We start from the raw sequence: 16128 nt of genomic DNA, 5'->3' as shown, positions 1-16128 counted from the left end.
CTGATGTTGTTATTGATGTTGCTCTTTTCTCGAGCCTTACCAGCTGGTTCTTTAAGTACTGGGGGAGACCGTTGAAAAAGACAGGTGGTGCATAATCTATAACAGATCTCACGCACGATACATAGAACATTGCTAGATCTTGTTTCGGAACTCCCGCTCTTTTTAACTGAGTTTGGAAATAGAGTCTCTTGCTCTCAGAACGGAGAGAAGTCGCAACAAGGATGTGACAACCGAGAATCGAACTCAGGACCTCTTGCACTAAGGCCGCGCACTAACCGACTGTGCTATCCTCGCTCCATGCAAGTACATGCAAGTGTTCCAAGACTAAAGTCCAATTTTACCTACTATTACGTCATCTGTGACGTAAAAGTCAAGTTCCAAGTAAGTGTTAAAGAATTACTGATTCTGCATTTACAAATAAATGAAATTCCGGAGCAACTAAACAATACAGGGCCACACAGGCCCAGCACATGCAAATTAGTTAAAAGCTTTTGTACAACGAGACACAACAATGGGAGCTTTTGTTATTCAATGATATGGAAATAAGTGGCCCTGTATTCTGTAGTTAATCCCTTTATCCTTCCGAAGCCCGTGGTGTAATTTTTTAGCCGAAACACGAATGATTCATGAGTGTGCGATTTCCATAGAGAACTAGGAAAAAGAGTTTTAATTAATTTCATTCAGGATGGCACCTAAGTTTACAACGTTGATTTATAAAGAGAAGAGAAGTATTTCTTTTGGCTAGTTTTTCAAAATTTGTAAGTCCACCATACAAACTAAAACCTTTTGTGGTTTCGATAATAAATACTCCTGTCTTTTCGTTATTTAAAATTTTTGCGTACCACGAATGCACCGTTTCACGTACCAAACGATCGTTGGACGCGTTGTCGTCTTCGTCTAAATACTAGGGAGCTTACGAAACGACGACGCCGATGGCAACGACCACGCTACAAAACAATAGGTTTAGTGAGCAAAAACAATGGCTTTGCACGCTCTGCACGTGCGTTTTACATTTTGGTACATTTCTTTGCCGTCATCTCCTAAATGACGATGTGAAATGACCAAATTCAAGGCTCTGTGGAGGACGTTAGCACATGACGATGAATTTTTAGTTCTCTCTCTACGCTTCCAACTGACTCATACCAGTTTAATTCCTCGACAGTTCCTACATATTTTTAACGCAAAACGACATGAAATAATTTCGTAGTGATATGAATAACGCGAACTTGTATTAAAAAAAATCCTTGTTGCCGTCGCCGTCTTCGTTTCGTAAGCTCCCTACAAGGGACCTTAAGCAACCACGACCAGTTTGTGGACGACGACAAGAGTATCCGAACGGAATCTGGGTCGAAAATGTCGTTGACGGCGGGAAAAACAGTGAATTCCTCTTGGGCAAAGAGAAACGATATAAAAGGATGGGAGCTGCACTTACCACAGGACATTACACCCCCCTCGTGGAAAAGAAACGTGTGATGGCACAAAGAAGAAGAAAGCACGTGATCTGACGTCCAGGCATTGGAAAACGACGACAACGTGGAGGCATCCTTCCATTGCTTGCTTTGGCGATTCCTGGTCTGATTGCAGCAGGGAAAGCAGCAGCGTTAGGAGGTGTGGGAACCGCGGCTGGTTACGGTGTCAAAAAAGGGTTGGAAGCCACCACCCGACGACGAGGTCGACGTTAAATATAAAGGGAACCTATCCATAAAACCAAGGATCGTCTCATAATGTCTTGGTATATTGGACGTCAACTGTCGTTTCTTCGGAGTATCTTGAAAGCAGCAGATCATCAGACACGTCGCGAACGCTTGCAAGCGGCCAATGCGGATCGGATCAATGCTTTGAGCGAATTGGTCATGAACACGCTTCATGGACAGATTCCCGTATCCTCGTCCACCCTGACCAAGTTACCACCCCATCAACAAGCACTGAGAGACGTGACCCACCGTAAACATTCCTTGAAAAAGCGACGTCAGATCATGATGAGTCAGCAAGGTCGGGGTCTTTGGCAAGGTTTGAACACGGCGTGCAACCATTGCCTGCGAGGTGGACCCGTCCATAAAAGAGCGTTGGTGGGTCATGAGGTGTCATTGTGATCCAGTTCTGGCAAGAATTGCATACAATCTGTCCACACTTTGCCTCTAACATGGACGATGGATGGTGTGATAAGTGGACGTACGGTACGGTACGGTCCTCGTTCGATTTGTGCGATGAAAGATTAGATCCCACATCTTCGACATCGCGAACGTGAAAAATGGGAGATCATACGTCAATTGATCGACCAGCTTCAGGAACAGAATAAAGATTTAAATCAACTCCAACGAAAGCTGGGCGATCTGAAAAATCAAGTACGTCAATTGGAAGGGCATTTGGAACGAGAACGTCAAGAGAAAGAAACCCTCTACTATAAAACGGGTTTCATAAACGGGTGTTAGTGGATCCGGAACGGCTCCGTAGGTTGGAGCAAGTGTACAAAGAACGTTTGACCAATAATTCTGAATTGACCAAAGCCGCACATCTGGCAACTAGAGATGCCGCCCTTCTTGTGGCAGAGGACATCCTACCGGCCATGAAAGAAGCGTTGGTCAAACATTCGTCGTGCGAAGTGCATAAATGTACCAAAGCCGTTCGACGTCCCGTAGGTTTTGGAGAAGGTCCTGGTGGTGGTGCAGGTGGTGCTGACGAGGAAAAGGACGTGGAAGGTGAAGCGTTTACGCAACGCAAAGCCCGTTAGAGACGCTGTTGACGCAAGTAGTGAAAAAGAAGAAACGACATGCAGCAGCAGCTGAGGCGGGACCTCTAGCAACGCCGGCTGCTGCGGGTCCATGTAAAATGCCGAAAAGGGTATCATGCCGAAAAGGGTACAGACGCATAAATTATGCCATTATGCAACACGCATGTCATCGGATCAGCTTTGAGAACCATGAGCACTTTGTTGTCGTGACCTTTGGGTTGTGAATGATATCGCTATTATGAACAATACGCACTGCGAAGAAAAAAATTATTTGAGAAACAATTGCAACAACGTGCTTTCCTATTAGCGAAAAGACTAAAGCATGACTGAAAGAAATCCACACGTTTAAAAAAACGATTTTTTGTACTATTTCTGTCGCCTCGGACGCCCTGCATACGGAAATCGGAAATGTTTACTTTTCGGTCAATGTTGTTGTCGTAGATAACATTTGCTAATTAAAAATATAGTACAAGACTGTAGTCCTAAATAGATGACGCTCGTTTGAATGATTACCTAGCTGTTAGCACGAGACACTATGAAGAAAGGAGCACTCGTCCAGAGATTTTTAAAACCGTTTTTAATAGTACTCTGTCACTACCACGCTGAGTCAAAATTTTGCAAACAGTCGAGAACCTTGGTAGGGACGAGCTCGAAAAAATCGTTCACTGCAGTGAATAGCTTTGGACTTTTCAGGGAGCGAATGTGAGAAAGCATCCGACTACAATGTATCACGGCGGGTCTTTGGATCAGAGTTCCCAATTGCTTCCACTCACATTTCATTTCATATATATATATGTCAGGGAAGATCTGCTTTTCTAAGAGCAATAAAAGACTGAAAAGAAGATATATGTTAAAAATTATCTTTCTTACAGTCAGTACAGTTGGTTATCCAGTGTTTTGAACTAAAGTATTTACTGGCTACCCGATGACAGAGATCGTAAGTGATCTTCGTTAGAAAGCAAAAAGCACTTAGGATACTAGTCAGAGTAAGGATTTTGAAATTGTACAATTTGCAGAAAAGTGAAGGAAAATGTTGTGAGTCAAGGAAAACAACGCAATGTAGTTACAAGTGATACATACTTTATTCGAGTTGGTTAAAAAAGGGGCAGCCAAATTAAGGCTTTAAAAAAAATGTGGAATACAAAGGGTCGCAAACATAATAAGTAGAACTTATTCACAAAATACTAAGTAAGGCAAGCTTACAAATACTAAAAGTAGACAAAATGTTCAAACTTCTTTCATTTCTAAGTTAAGCTCAAGATTGACAATACTTTTAAAAACAGGTACTTTAATCGAATTTCTTCAGTTGTAATAATGGCAACTTCTTTTTCAAAAGAGTTGTCGGGCTGAGCATTTTAATTGGAAATACTATTCTGACAATCCTTCCTTTATTTCCACTGCATATTCAGTATTATACTTTATTTTCAATTCTATTACAAAAACTAGTCCTCTTGCTTTTTGTTACATTCTTTTTCCCTCTCCCTTTCTAAACACCTTGAGATTTCTTTGGAGATGTCGAGGACTCCCTCTACTATGCGTTCCCGGTCTTCTTCATTTAAGTTCTGGGAATACCGGGAAAGAAACCTGTCGGGATGCCAAAAAAGAGCTAGCTCTTTAATTCGCTTTATTCTGGAGGAGGTGGTTTCTTCCCCTGTCAGCATAACGGCCAGCATGTCGTCCGCATCGCCATCACAAGGCCAAGGGACGTCGCCAAACGAAATGACCTCTGGTGATCGGTTTAGAAATCCTCGGACCCTGACGTCGTATGTCTTTCTTGCCCCTACGTCTGTCATTGATGGACGCGCTTTCTTTTTATTGAGAAGCTCTTGCCACCCATCGTGGTACAGAGTGTCTATGGGTGTTCGAGTTCCTAGGGCGAGGCCTGTAGCTGTCCTGTAGTCACACCCCTCCAGCTCCATAATAAGGAATGTTACCGCCTCCTCCGCGAGAACATTGTTTATATAACTGCATAAAAGAGAAAGATCTATCAAGTCAAAAGTAATGTGTAATATGTTGACACACTTTTGTTTATTCTTCTTCTGATTTATTTTTGTTGTTTTGCTTTTCTTTGTCTTCTGCTGATTTGCTTTGAAGTATCTTCCGTGGAACCGATGTTTGGGTCTACCGGTTGTTGTAATCTACGTAAATTATTACACTGAATACTTACTAGCATCCTTCAATGCCGAAAGGGTCCATGCACGGGGGCAAATCAATATACATCCTAGGAGGCAACCACAGTGACCTGCAATAACCCATGGAAATTAAAGGACATTTACTTGACTTCTGTTGAAATTCAAATTTTAGCGCACATCCCAAAATTTTGAACTTGTCAGCCGGAGCCTGACCAGGGAGTTGGAAAATGCAACAGGCTTCTTTCGCGAGTTGTCCCTAAAAACCCATCTTTGCCATGCATGCTATGTGGAAAGACACATATTCAGCTGGACAGTTCTGATTGATAGAGGAATCTCTTCACAAATTATATGGTATGGTATGTTCTGACCTGCTATAGTTCTGACTATCGGTAAACGCCGTTATTTTTCACGATATAACCGCTAATATATTTTGACAAAGGAATAAAAGTATACCCAGGCTTTCGTGTTGTTGGCTTCGTGAACATCTTGGTCAGTTCTTCTCCGACACTTTCTCTGAGCTGTAATTTAAAGTAAATGAAGACAAAAGCTCCGTTTTATTTTCCGCGTGTAAAACTCGGAGTACTCTATATTTTCCAAGGTTATTTTTAATTAATATAAAAGTAATTAAAGTAATTATTTAACTTCCTGTAAATGGCTGAAATCTTTAGTAATGATACATTCACTTCTGCACATCATTTGTTTGAAGGGGCAACTTTCCTAGAGGTGTGCATCTATAGTGTAAGTTGGTGGCAAAGCTATACCTTCCAATATAGATTTGTGCCGAAGTACTTAGTTCCAAATTCTATCATTTGATACTTTCGGAACACCTTCAGAGACAAATTCAGGAAAGCCTGATGCCTTTGATACTGCGCCTTTGGTCTTGCAATTGATCTAAAAAGGAACAAATCAGTTTAAGAAATTTACGTCGTAGCTGATTTTATGAAATTTTGTTGTATAGTCATTGCCCGTCAATTAACACAAGAAAGATGAGCCGTTGTTCTCTTATGTTACGATTCAAAACCAGAATTCTCATTGTTCTCGCCAACAACTATAAAACCGGGGGGGGGGGTGGATTGGGGGGGGACTCCCATATGAAACAGACGGGGATGCTCGTCGTCTCGCTTAGGGGTGTAAATTTTGGATTTTGGTCTCGCTTAGGGTGTTCCGGGCAAAGCGCCAATATTTTAAGCCGCCAAGGTCTCGTTTAGGGTTCCGCGAAGAGACACAGAATTACGCGAAGAGAAACAAAAGTCAAATTTTCTTTTTAAGTTGTTTTTAGGGGACAAAATTTTCTTAAGCCACGCCCAGATTGGTTTCCCTTAGGGGTCACAAAAAACTTGAGCCACGCCCAGATGGTCTCCTTTAGGGGATAAATTCAAATTTTCCGACGAGCATCCCCGTCTGTCCCATATGGGAGTTCCCCCCCCCCCCTCCCCCCGGCCTCCTTTCCCACCAGCGTTTGAAATCTGGGTTCCTAGTTCTACTCCAACATGTTCATGTTGCCAAGAGATGTGTCAAGGCCTTCTGTGGGTTCGATAAATTCCGCCAAATTAGAAATTTCACCCATCCCTGAGTTTACGCACACAACACACTACCTTATTTCGAGTTCATTAGCATCCTGGTGCATTTGCCTTGCGAATTGATAACAATGATAAACACACTACCTCTGTCGGGCCTATAGTTTATTTGTGTCCCTCGTAGCATCATTTACACGGCCGCGCTCCTCGGACATGATGCTACTCGGGACACAAATAAAGTATATGCCCTCCAAAAGTCATGTGATTGTCCTATTATCTATTGTAAAGCACTTTAGAGTATTGTATAATTTTTGCGTTATATAAATTAACGTATTATTATTATTATTATTATTATTATTATTATTATTATTATTAGTGTTATTATTATTATTATCATTATTATCATTATTGTTATTATCATTATTATTATTATTATTATTATTATTATTATTATTATTATTATTATTTGTAGTTACGCACCTTTGAGTTTTCGCTATGTCTGCAAGGGACTGCCGCATCAATTTTACCTAAAAAATAGTATTAAGTTAAGAAAAGAGAAAAATTCATCTTTACTATTGGTATAACTGCACTTCAACATGTTTCCATACTTTGTTTATCAAAGACTCATTTGTCTCTCCTAGTTTCATTAAGGCAGGCGTTGAGTCCGCATCCTTTAGGAACGTTTGCCTGAACCTCTTCCTGAGAGAAAAGATAAAGAAGAAAGTGGCATATCGAGGGTGCTAAACGACATTTCTTACTTTGCTTCGTTGTGCGTCAAAATACTTACGATTTTTCCTCCTTGGTCAATTCCCGTTTCCGTTTCGTTCTTTTCTTTTTAGTCACTTTCTTCTCCTTAGGTCTTCCGTTTTCAACCTGATGGATAATTTAAGCCTCATGAATATATGGTCTCCGTTTCCCGAAACAACCCTGTTACAATTCACAGGTGCGGCCTTCAAACAGATTGAGACGTATCGATGAGGAGCTTTACATTCCATGTACCCGTTACCATATAACTGGGTCCCAAGACACGTTTTGCGTTATAGATATGTACGCGCAATGACCCCATTTAAGTGACGACAGTTAACCTACGTTATTATATACCTTATTCCTTTTCCTTCCACCATTCCCACTGGACGACTTTTTTATATCTTCACCAGCTGATGATGCAGCCTTCTCGTTCTCAAAGTGCGCCCTGTCCTTTCTTATCAGTTCATCTTGTGTCAGTCGTTTCTCTGGCTCACGTGACTGACGTTCATTTGATACTTCTACCTCTTCATTTGTCTCGCTTGTGTTGGTAACCTTCTCAGCCCTTATCCAACAGAAAAGAATGGGATTCAATATCGAATTTATTATATATTAATAAAAATGTCAAACAGGACATCATAGCAGTTTACTACAAAGAAACGTTCATGCAAGGGCGCGGCTCTCATTGCACGAAACGAAAAAAATTCTTACTCTTTAAGTATATTTGCTGCGATCCATTTCCTTATGGCAGGCATATCTTCCTAAAAGATAAAATTTGCATGTTATTTTACCCTTAAGGAATCGATGACAGTTTCCGCACTAAAGACGGTATCGCCGAATGGTGGACCATCGTGGATTTGAGCTTACACTGTTTCGTTTCCACTTTCATTCCTAGTCCGAATTCTTCGCTACTTAGTTTCTTGAGTAATAAGAAACCAATTATCCTTAAAGAGTCCTCCCTCATAGGACAAGTCATCACACTACAATTAACAAGGAACACTTACCACAGTGAAGTCAAATGTTAAGCCCTTTACTCTGTATATGGCATACTGCAAATAAACAATTTGTAAAGTGAAATTAATGTCATTAAATTCAGTGCTACTGTTCCGTACAAACAGTAAATATAGGCAAAGAATAAATGCAACATACCATTACGGCGAACACTCCACAGTCGTTCCCATACATTTGCTTGGGTGTATTCTGAACAGAGGTAAATTAATTTCAGTTTTACGTATTTTAAATGGCCTGATTATCACTTGTTCTGTAACTGATTCTGGCGATCCATAAAAAGGAATATTTTGAGCACATTACCTCATCCCAACAGTCTCCTTCCACTGCTTTCCATGCCGAAGGGTCGATGTCTGCTCTTTTCCCCTTTGCTAACATCCAGAAGATATGTCTGGTGGAAAATAGGAGTTTCGGCCTCTTTAGGGAACAAAATTTTGCACCACAAGAAATTCATAATTCCCCTTAAAAATAAAAAAAAGGTACTTTTCCGCAGCAAGTAATGACACGGTGCTTTCACATGGTCAATTGACCAAAACAACTTTTTGGTTTGATCTCTCTGACGGGCTCTAATCTGGTAATCTTCACACTGGAAACAAGCTTCTTATCTTTGGTATATGGGTTACGTGCATTACAAAGTGCTGCTAACGTCTGTAACATGTTAACACTAACGTCCTCGAAAAATGAGAATTTGATCTTGTCAATCTACATAGGATAGGCTATATATCAGTGTACTCATTTTTGATAAGCATTGCTTTTAAAAAAAAACATTTGTTTTGCAAACGACGTTCTTCATAGTGCAAACGATTTCTACTTAAATTTCCTACTAGGAGTCTCTAGATGTTACCTACAGGCAAGTGCGATGTTAACAGCAAAAAAAGGAGTGCAATGATATCGTGACGGAATACTTACTTTATAGCTACTATGTCCTCGTTGTCCTGATAATTTTGGTTCCTGTACACAGACTCATACCAGTATAGGATTCCTTTTTAACGTCCACTACCAGCTCAGTCACGGGAAAAAGAGTCTTAATTAAGCTGGACGTGATTCTACAGAAAGAGAAAAACTGATTAAGCTAGAAATTTCATTAAACTTAGGTCACAGAGAAATTTGGTTGCGAATATTGCAAAGATTGCAACACACTTGAATGAGGGTTCAGCGATAAACCAATGCAGTCACTATTTGACTCGCAAGTTGCCATTACACGGGAGATCTTCATTTGCAACGTTTGAAAGTATCCCTAGGAGCACCACTTTCGCGCATTCCGATTTTGAGAAATGTAATCTTTCATTGCTTACTATTTTCAGGTAACCGGAAAGCCTAAGATTCTGTGAAAAAATTGGGAATTGCTAGATACTGGTGAAATAACAGAGATGTTGAATGTACGACGCGTTCGTACATTAGTCATCTCCACCCAGACAGGGATCCGAAAACAAACCCACCAAAAAATGTTGCCATGAATACATGTAGTAGATCAACCAATTTTTTACAGTTGCATATTAAAGAAATATCACCTTACCCTCTTAGGGCTAGGCTATTGTGCATTAAACTAAGCATCAAATTTTAATTGAAATCCTTACGGCAGGGACAGGACTGAGTAAAGAGAGACCCGCTCCTTGATATGTTATTTAACGATCATTCAGCCAACCTTCTTTAGTTTTGCAAAGTTTTTGTCTGTCGTGAGTTCAAACTTTAGTCGTGGCAATAATTTATGCCTCAAATTTTAGGCGTGGCGATGCGCATCGGAAAATCCAGGAGGCACCCTAATATATATACATTGGACTCACAGAAGACAACCGCGCGTTTGCTGATATATACTATTTCAACTTACCGCAACTCGCCAGTGCCTAGGAGAATGAACTGGAAGAACGATCCACTCTTTTTCAAATGGGCTTACCTGTCAAATGATATATATAAGTAGTTATCGTGCCATATTTTCTTATTCTGCCACAAAGTTTTTTTCTGCAAATATGATAGCCAGGTCGTGCTCTTTCCCGTCAGTGCAGACTCTCACGAAAAGTAAGTTTAGATGTACGAACTCTCTAATTCTTCTGATTTTTGTGCAATGATATGTTTCTTACCTTTGTGAACCAGCTGTCCATGTTTCCCTCTCTAAATCCTTTTCGTCGGAACTTGGGCAACAGATAAGTTGAATAGCAAACCAAACTACCGCCCTTAAAATTGAGCAAAACAAACCTACATAGATAAACATCACACAATATGCATGTATCAATTCTATTAGACGGTTATGTGTATTACCTCCGCCATTGTCTCCCGTTCAAACTTGTCCAACGTCCAGTTAATAATCTGGCAAACATGTAAATGTTCAGTAATAATTTCCTTTCTAGGATGATGGCTTACAATTGCTTTCACTTTAATTGTATACAATGTACATTAAAAGGGATTACAAAAAACAATGGAATGACTCTCATCCAGTCTGAAGAAAATAAACTAAAAAAAAAGAGAAAAGGCTCTTTCAGTTACTTGCAACTAGCAAGTTTCACCGTTTATTATTTCCCTGCGTTGCCGAACAAGAACAGCTCCCCTACTTACTTTATTTACAATTTGTTGAAAGGAAGTGCTCTCGCATAGATGACGCATGTACACTCATTTGAAACTGGAAATCTACGACTTCCTTTAATATACTTTTAGTTAGCAGCCCTTTATTATAATGGGTCACCTAAATGAAGTTGCCAGTTTCTGCACTCTTAATACTTGCGCTCGTTAAACGATGGGGTATTCTTCGACACACTTTTGTACAGTTGCTTTTGGGAATCTTCGGTTCACCTAAAAATGTCCCCGCTAGTACTGACCATTTTCATGGCAGGGTAAGGAATGAAATACTGATTTGACTTTTAGGGCAAGAGAAAACGACATTTTCTCTTGTTAGGGTTAATATTACATCACTGAGGCACATATTTTTGATGTCACTTCAATCAAGGAACATTTCATCTGGAACGGCTTAATCTTGTAAGGTACAAACCTTGTCGTTTAACTCTTCTCCAGGCATAAGTGACTTAATATCAGAATAACAGATACCAGAAGTCAGGTTCCGAGCCTTGTTGTTAGCCCTTGTGGATTCTCGGAACAATAGCTCCACCTAGAGTTTACCAAAAAGAAAGGAACTCACTAATTGTTACCTCAATTTCATGCAACTATGAGCACTGAGATACCTTTTCTAGCACTGTATTCCCGCATCTCCTCCATAGTGGTAGCTTTTCCTCCATCCCTGGAAAGGCAAAACAAAAACACTTTCCAGCTTATTTTCACATCTTGCGACCAAGCAAATAAAGAAGCCTGAGCTATGAAATTTGTTGTCATAAAAGAAAACAGGCGTTTGCGAACACGAGATTTGCTTTATCATATAACGGTTCTGCTATGTGTTATTGTAGTGCAATGTTGTTTTCTACAAGGTCTGTTTGTTGTAAATTACACAGAAATTTCAGCATACGACTTTTCAATTGAGTTGTTGTCCATTTTACTGGGGCGAAATTGACAACACAAAAGCTGACGCTCGAGATTTGCACCATTGAGCCAAGTGGACTCTACAGAGGCAAAGACATTGGCGTGGGTGTGCAAGAGTTGTCTGAAAGGATAGAAAACATGAATCCCAAAAGTCTAAATTACTGGCTATCCAAATTCGTGCAGGTAGCTTGCCAACAAGTCACACGATAAATCCCTCAGGGAAGCTCCACAGTATTGCCTGCGGTTTTAAGTGTTCCCTGGTAGAGAAAAATGGCGAGGTTTTGAGGGCTGGAGTCGTGAAATACCGGTAACCAAACGCCATACCTGTGCAGTGCGGACACTTGAAAGATTCTGGAGAATGAACATCCAATTTTGGGCCTGCCAGGTGATACTGGGACATCCATCATATTGTGTTTGACATTCCATTGTAGCCATTCTGTGGAAGGAAATATTACGAAACAGATTTCTGACAAATACCTTTTATACAAAGAATTCCCTTTTAGTGGGTCTCAGTTAAGTCTGAGGTATCTACTCACCCATCTTCTGTAACTTCTTTGGCAAAAACACTAAGCTTTCCAGAAATGTTTCCTTCGTCGTTTTGGGCCTAAAGTGACATGGGATCAAATAATGTGTATAAATATGAAATCTTTTCATTTACATATTCCAGTTGAAGGAAGACTAACACGTGTTGCCGCACATGTCTTCCGAAATTCACAGGTAATGCGTTAAATAAATCGAGCCTTTAAGATCCAAAGAACTCTCTCAGAGTTGTTTGCTTACCAAGTGTGCAGGAACGCTCTTTGTCTGTTTTCTCAGACCGCTTTGTTCCATGAGATAATCACTTGGGCTATAAACTCCCTGAAAAGGGAAATAAATGAATACAGAGTGATCTTCTTGCCGTGAGGATTGAAGAAGCGAGTGAGGATAAAACTGTAGGTATATCCCTATAACTATATATAACTATAAGTATAAGTCCATTCCCGTGACCTTCTCCTTGTTTCTAGGTACCGGAGGGAGCAACCAAAAATACCAACCTTTATACGGGATCTTCTGCGCAAATAATAGTCTCCATGATCCGTCGACTGCGCGGAATCCTCATTGCTGACCTACGGATAAGAGTATCGTGTTAAAGGACGCATGTCACATTCTGGGATTATTCTTGTCCGTATATATGAATAAGACCGACCGAGATAGAAGAGAGAGCGATTTCTATATTGAATAACTTATCATGTTGCCATTACTATTTACCTGTTTTAGCTTTCGCTCATTTTTCAATTTTCTGGCCGTCTTTTTAGTACCTTTGCTTCGCTCAGTGTTTGTACCTAAAATATAAGTAATTATAATAGTGATAATGGTGGTGAACTCAACTGTACTTTTGTTGTAAGAGTTGCGAAGAACTTAGACATTGTGACAAATGCCAATGGCTCCCTTGAGGCGCCCTAGGATCAAAAATTTTAAACAAACTTATATCTTTTGATTCTTTGGAAAAACATGCTTAAACTAATGCCTTTTCTCTGCCTTTAACGTAAACCATATTCTATAATATAACCTCTCAGTGAAAATTTATCGATGTCATACCTTCAATTGCTGCAAGTTCGCGACTCGGCTCCAGGCTCACGTAATGAGTATTGGAAACATAGCCGAGTAGAAGGGGGCCACTATCCGTATTCCCAGTCTCAATGACAATGTGATCAGCATTATCCCTGGAGCTCGAAACTATCCAAATATTTCTCTGAAGTACATTTGCACGAGCCAGTATCGTTAAATGATCACCCCACATTCCCTATTTGCTCATTTTTCTTAAATAACCCTGAAGGTCATTATTTTCAACGTACATTGATAGTTCGTTTTGGGAGATCTGCAAATGAAGATATTGCTTTAGAAATACAATTATATTTTATATGTTATCGGTGACAGTGTTGTCTTAGAAAAAAAACCTCAACTTCATCTAGAAAGATAAGATTGTTTCCTCATCTACCAACCCACCCCAATAGTGGATGGGTTTTTTAGAGCCTCCACTGCCATAGCTCTGAGTTCGGAGTGTGTGCATGGTGTATCCTTTACACGGGTGAGTTGGTCACTGATGGCGTGGAAAAGGCAATTCCCGTCTGGCGGAATTTCCACTGATCGAACCTCCAGCCCCGAATTGGTTATATTTTGTAGGAGTATACATTCTTGCTGTAGAATTGGCCTCCTTTCTGCGATGGACTGCCGAATGGCCACAGCCACGTCTGATTGCAAGTACTCGTTTGAGAAAGGTGTGTGCGAAGCTGTGAACAAAAAAAAAGCACATAAACAAAAACTTTAAGGTCCTGTCGTCTTTCTTCCACTCAACCCTCCAATATTCGTTGTAAATCCCGACTACATCAAAACTTTTAAAAGTAGATATCGAAGTAAGGAAGGGCGATTTCTTGGGTTAGCTAAGTCCTCACCAGCCGGACGTAAAGAGAAAAACATTATGTGAAAACCAATCCAACGGAAGTTAAGAAATCTCTACCACTTGTGGATCCATTGTAACACAACGTCAAAAACTAAATACAAGACCTTGGGGTACTGGCGGTATAAAAATAACAATTTCGAAAATCGTCCAATTACCTTCGTCGTTCTTGGATGCTCGTGGACATCCTGGAGGGATGGAGGTGTCCGCCTCTTCAGATGAAGAATCCATCTCTTGCATATCTAAGAAAGTCGCGATATTGAAAACATAGCCTCGAACATCCATATGTTTAATGAATGGTGGAATTTGATAAGTGCAACACTTACCTTTGTTATCCTGGTTTTCTTGGCCGGTGGAACACCGAGAACGTTCTACATTACTCTCAAACAAAAAGGAATGGCCAACATTCTGTGCAGCTAAAGAATAGAATAAACGTTAACAATTACAGTAATTTTTCAAGGTATTAACATCGACTTTGGTCATAGCAACCATAAAAGTTCACATTACACTTTCTGGTAAAGAACAAAATAGAGTGCTTCTGGGTTGACAGTCTAAATTTCTTCCCTCAAAGAAACTCTCTTCTGTGCCACACCAGTCTCACAATGAAAATTGTTCCATGTACTGGGGGAGGTATTTTCATCAGGTAAAAAGACATTTTCCTGTGTCGAAGGAGTTGGCGTCATAGGCACATCTGCATAAAACAATTAGGGAATGTGGATAGACAGAAATTCCTACAATGCAGTTTTTAATGAGGAAAGTATTTGAAATCAGGTTGTAAATAAATACTATTCAGGGAATTTACCTGTCCACGTCCCATAAAGTAAAGGGTCGCAGAAATCCTCCATCTGGTCTAATTTCGTGTAACTGAAAAAGGATGCTTGGCCTTTTGCTGATTTAGATGGCGTGGTTGTTTCTTTTTCTTCCATGCTGTCGTGAGAATTATACGATTGATCCTCAATTATCCTCAGACGTTGGCCGATTGCGAGAAACCAGTCGTGACAGCAAGGGTGTGTAAAAATATCTGCTGCAAGACAACTACCACATTCCCCGTCATGTAACCGTATGGCAGATTCCTGAGTGTCTTCAAGTATCTCCAAGAGCCGATCAGGAGACCGAATTCTTTCTCTTTCCCACAAAACGGAACCAATTAGGAAAAAAGGGAATGATTTTTTTTTCCAGTTAGGAGATCCCTCTCTCGTACTGACACTGATATTCTGTGGCCTCTTTAATATTTGCAGCCTTACCAGACATAATGCTCGCAGCGACACCGGCGTCCAAAGTTAACCATAACTCTTGCATTTCCTTTTCCACGTCTTCTAATACTACTAAATTTTTCTCTCTGTTGGTTTTGTGATTGATGCGGAACAGGTGTAACCGTGCTTTCTTCTGATGTATACGCAACTGTTTTCTGGGAATGGTAGCTCTGCAGCATTCCGGCATAAAGGGTGGAAACAACATTTCTATCATTTTTTTTCCACTGCACTCGATAAAAATTCAAAGCTCTTCTTTCTTTAATTTCCCCAAGAATGTTCCTTGCTTTGAAGGGGTCTTTGGCGTGTTTTTTCACTTTAGACGGTTCGTTGTCGGGATCTTTAGAAATAACAATGTCCCCCACGGAAAATCGTTGCACGCGCTCTTCGGAGACTCGATATCGCCGCCTTGTGTTGTTGGCAATCATGTGCTCCGTTGCTTCTAATGCCCGGAGTCTTGTTTCTTCTCTGATACGGGCAAGGCTACATCCTATATCCAATCGGTCTGACACCGAAAGGAAGCTTTCTTGTGAGTCCTTGCCATTATTCATGCACATTGATCGTGCAATTCCTTTGCACTTGTATTATCTGTGATTTCATCGTCACTTTCTGTGGGTGGTGCATCGGCGCTCCAAAATTCAAAGTCGTCTGCAGATTTCTTCTCGTCAAAAAAATCATCGTCCATCGGATAGTAGAAATCACAACAAGACCGCCCTTTAAACAACTTAAACGGAACGTCTTGAATGGTGTGATGCCATGTTCTGTTGATTTGTCTTGCGACGTGTGGAAGAATATAAGGCCATAGCTTGGCCTGCTCGTCTACTGATCTTAAGCAAAGAATTTTTGT

Source organism: Montipora capricornis, chromosome 9, assembly GCF_036669925.1.
Source record: "Montipora capricornis isolate CH-2021 chromosome 9, ASM3666992v2, whole genome shotgun sequence".
Taxonomy (NCBI): Eukaryota; Metazoa; Cnidaria; class Anthozoa; order Scleractinia; family Acroporidae; genus Montipora; species Montipora capricornis.
Note: the sequence above shows the minus strand (reverse complement) of the source record.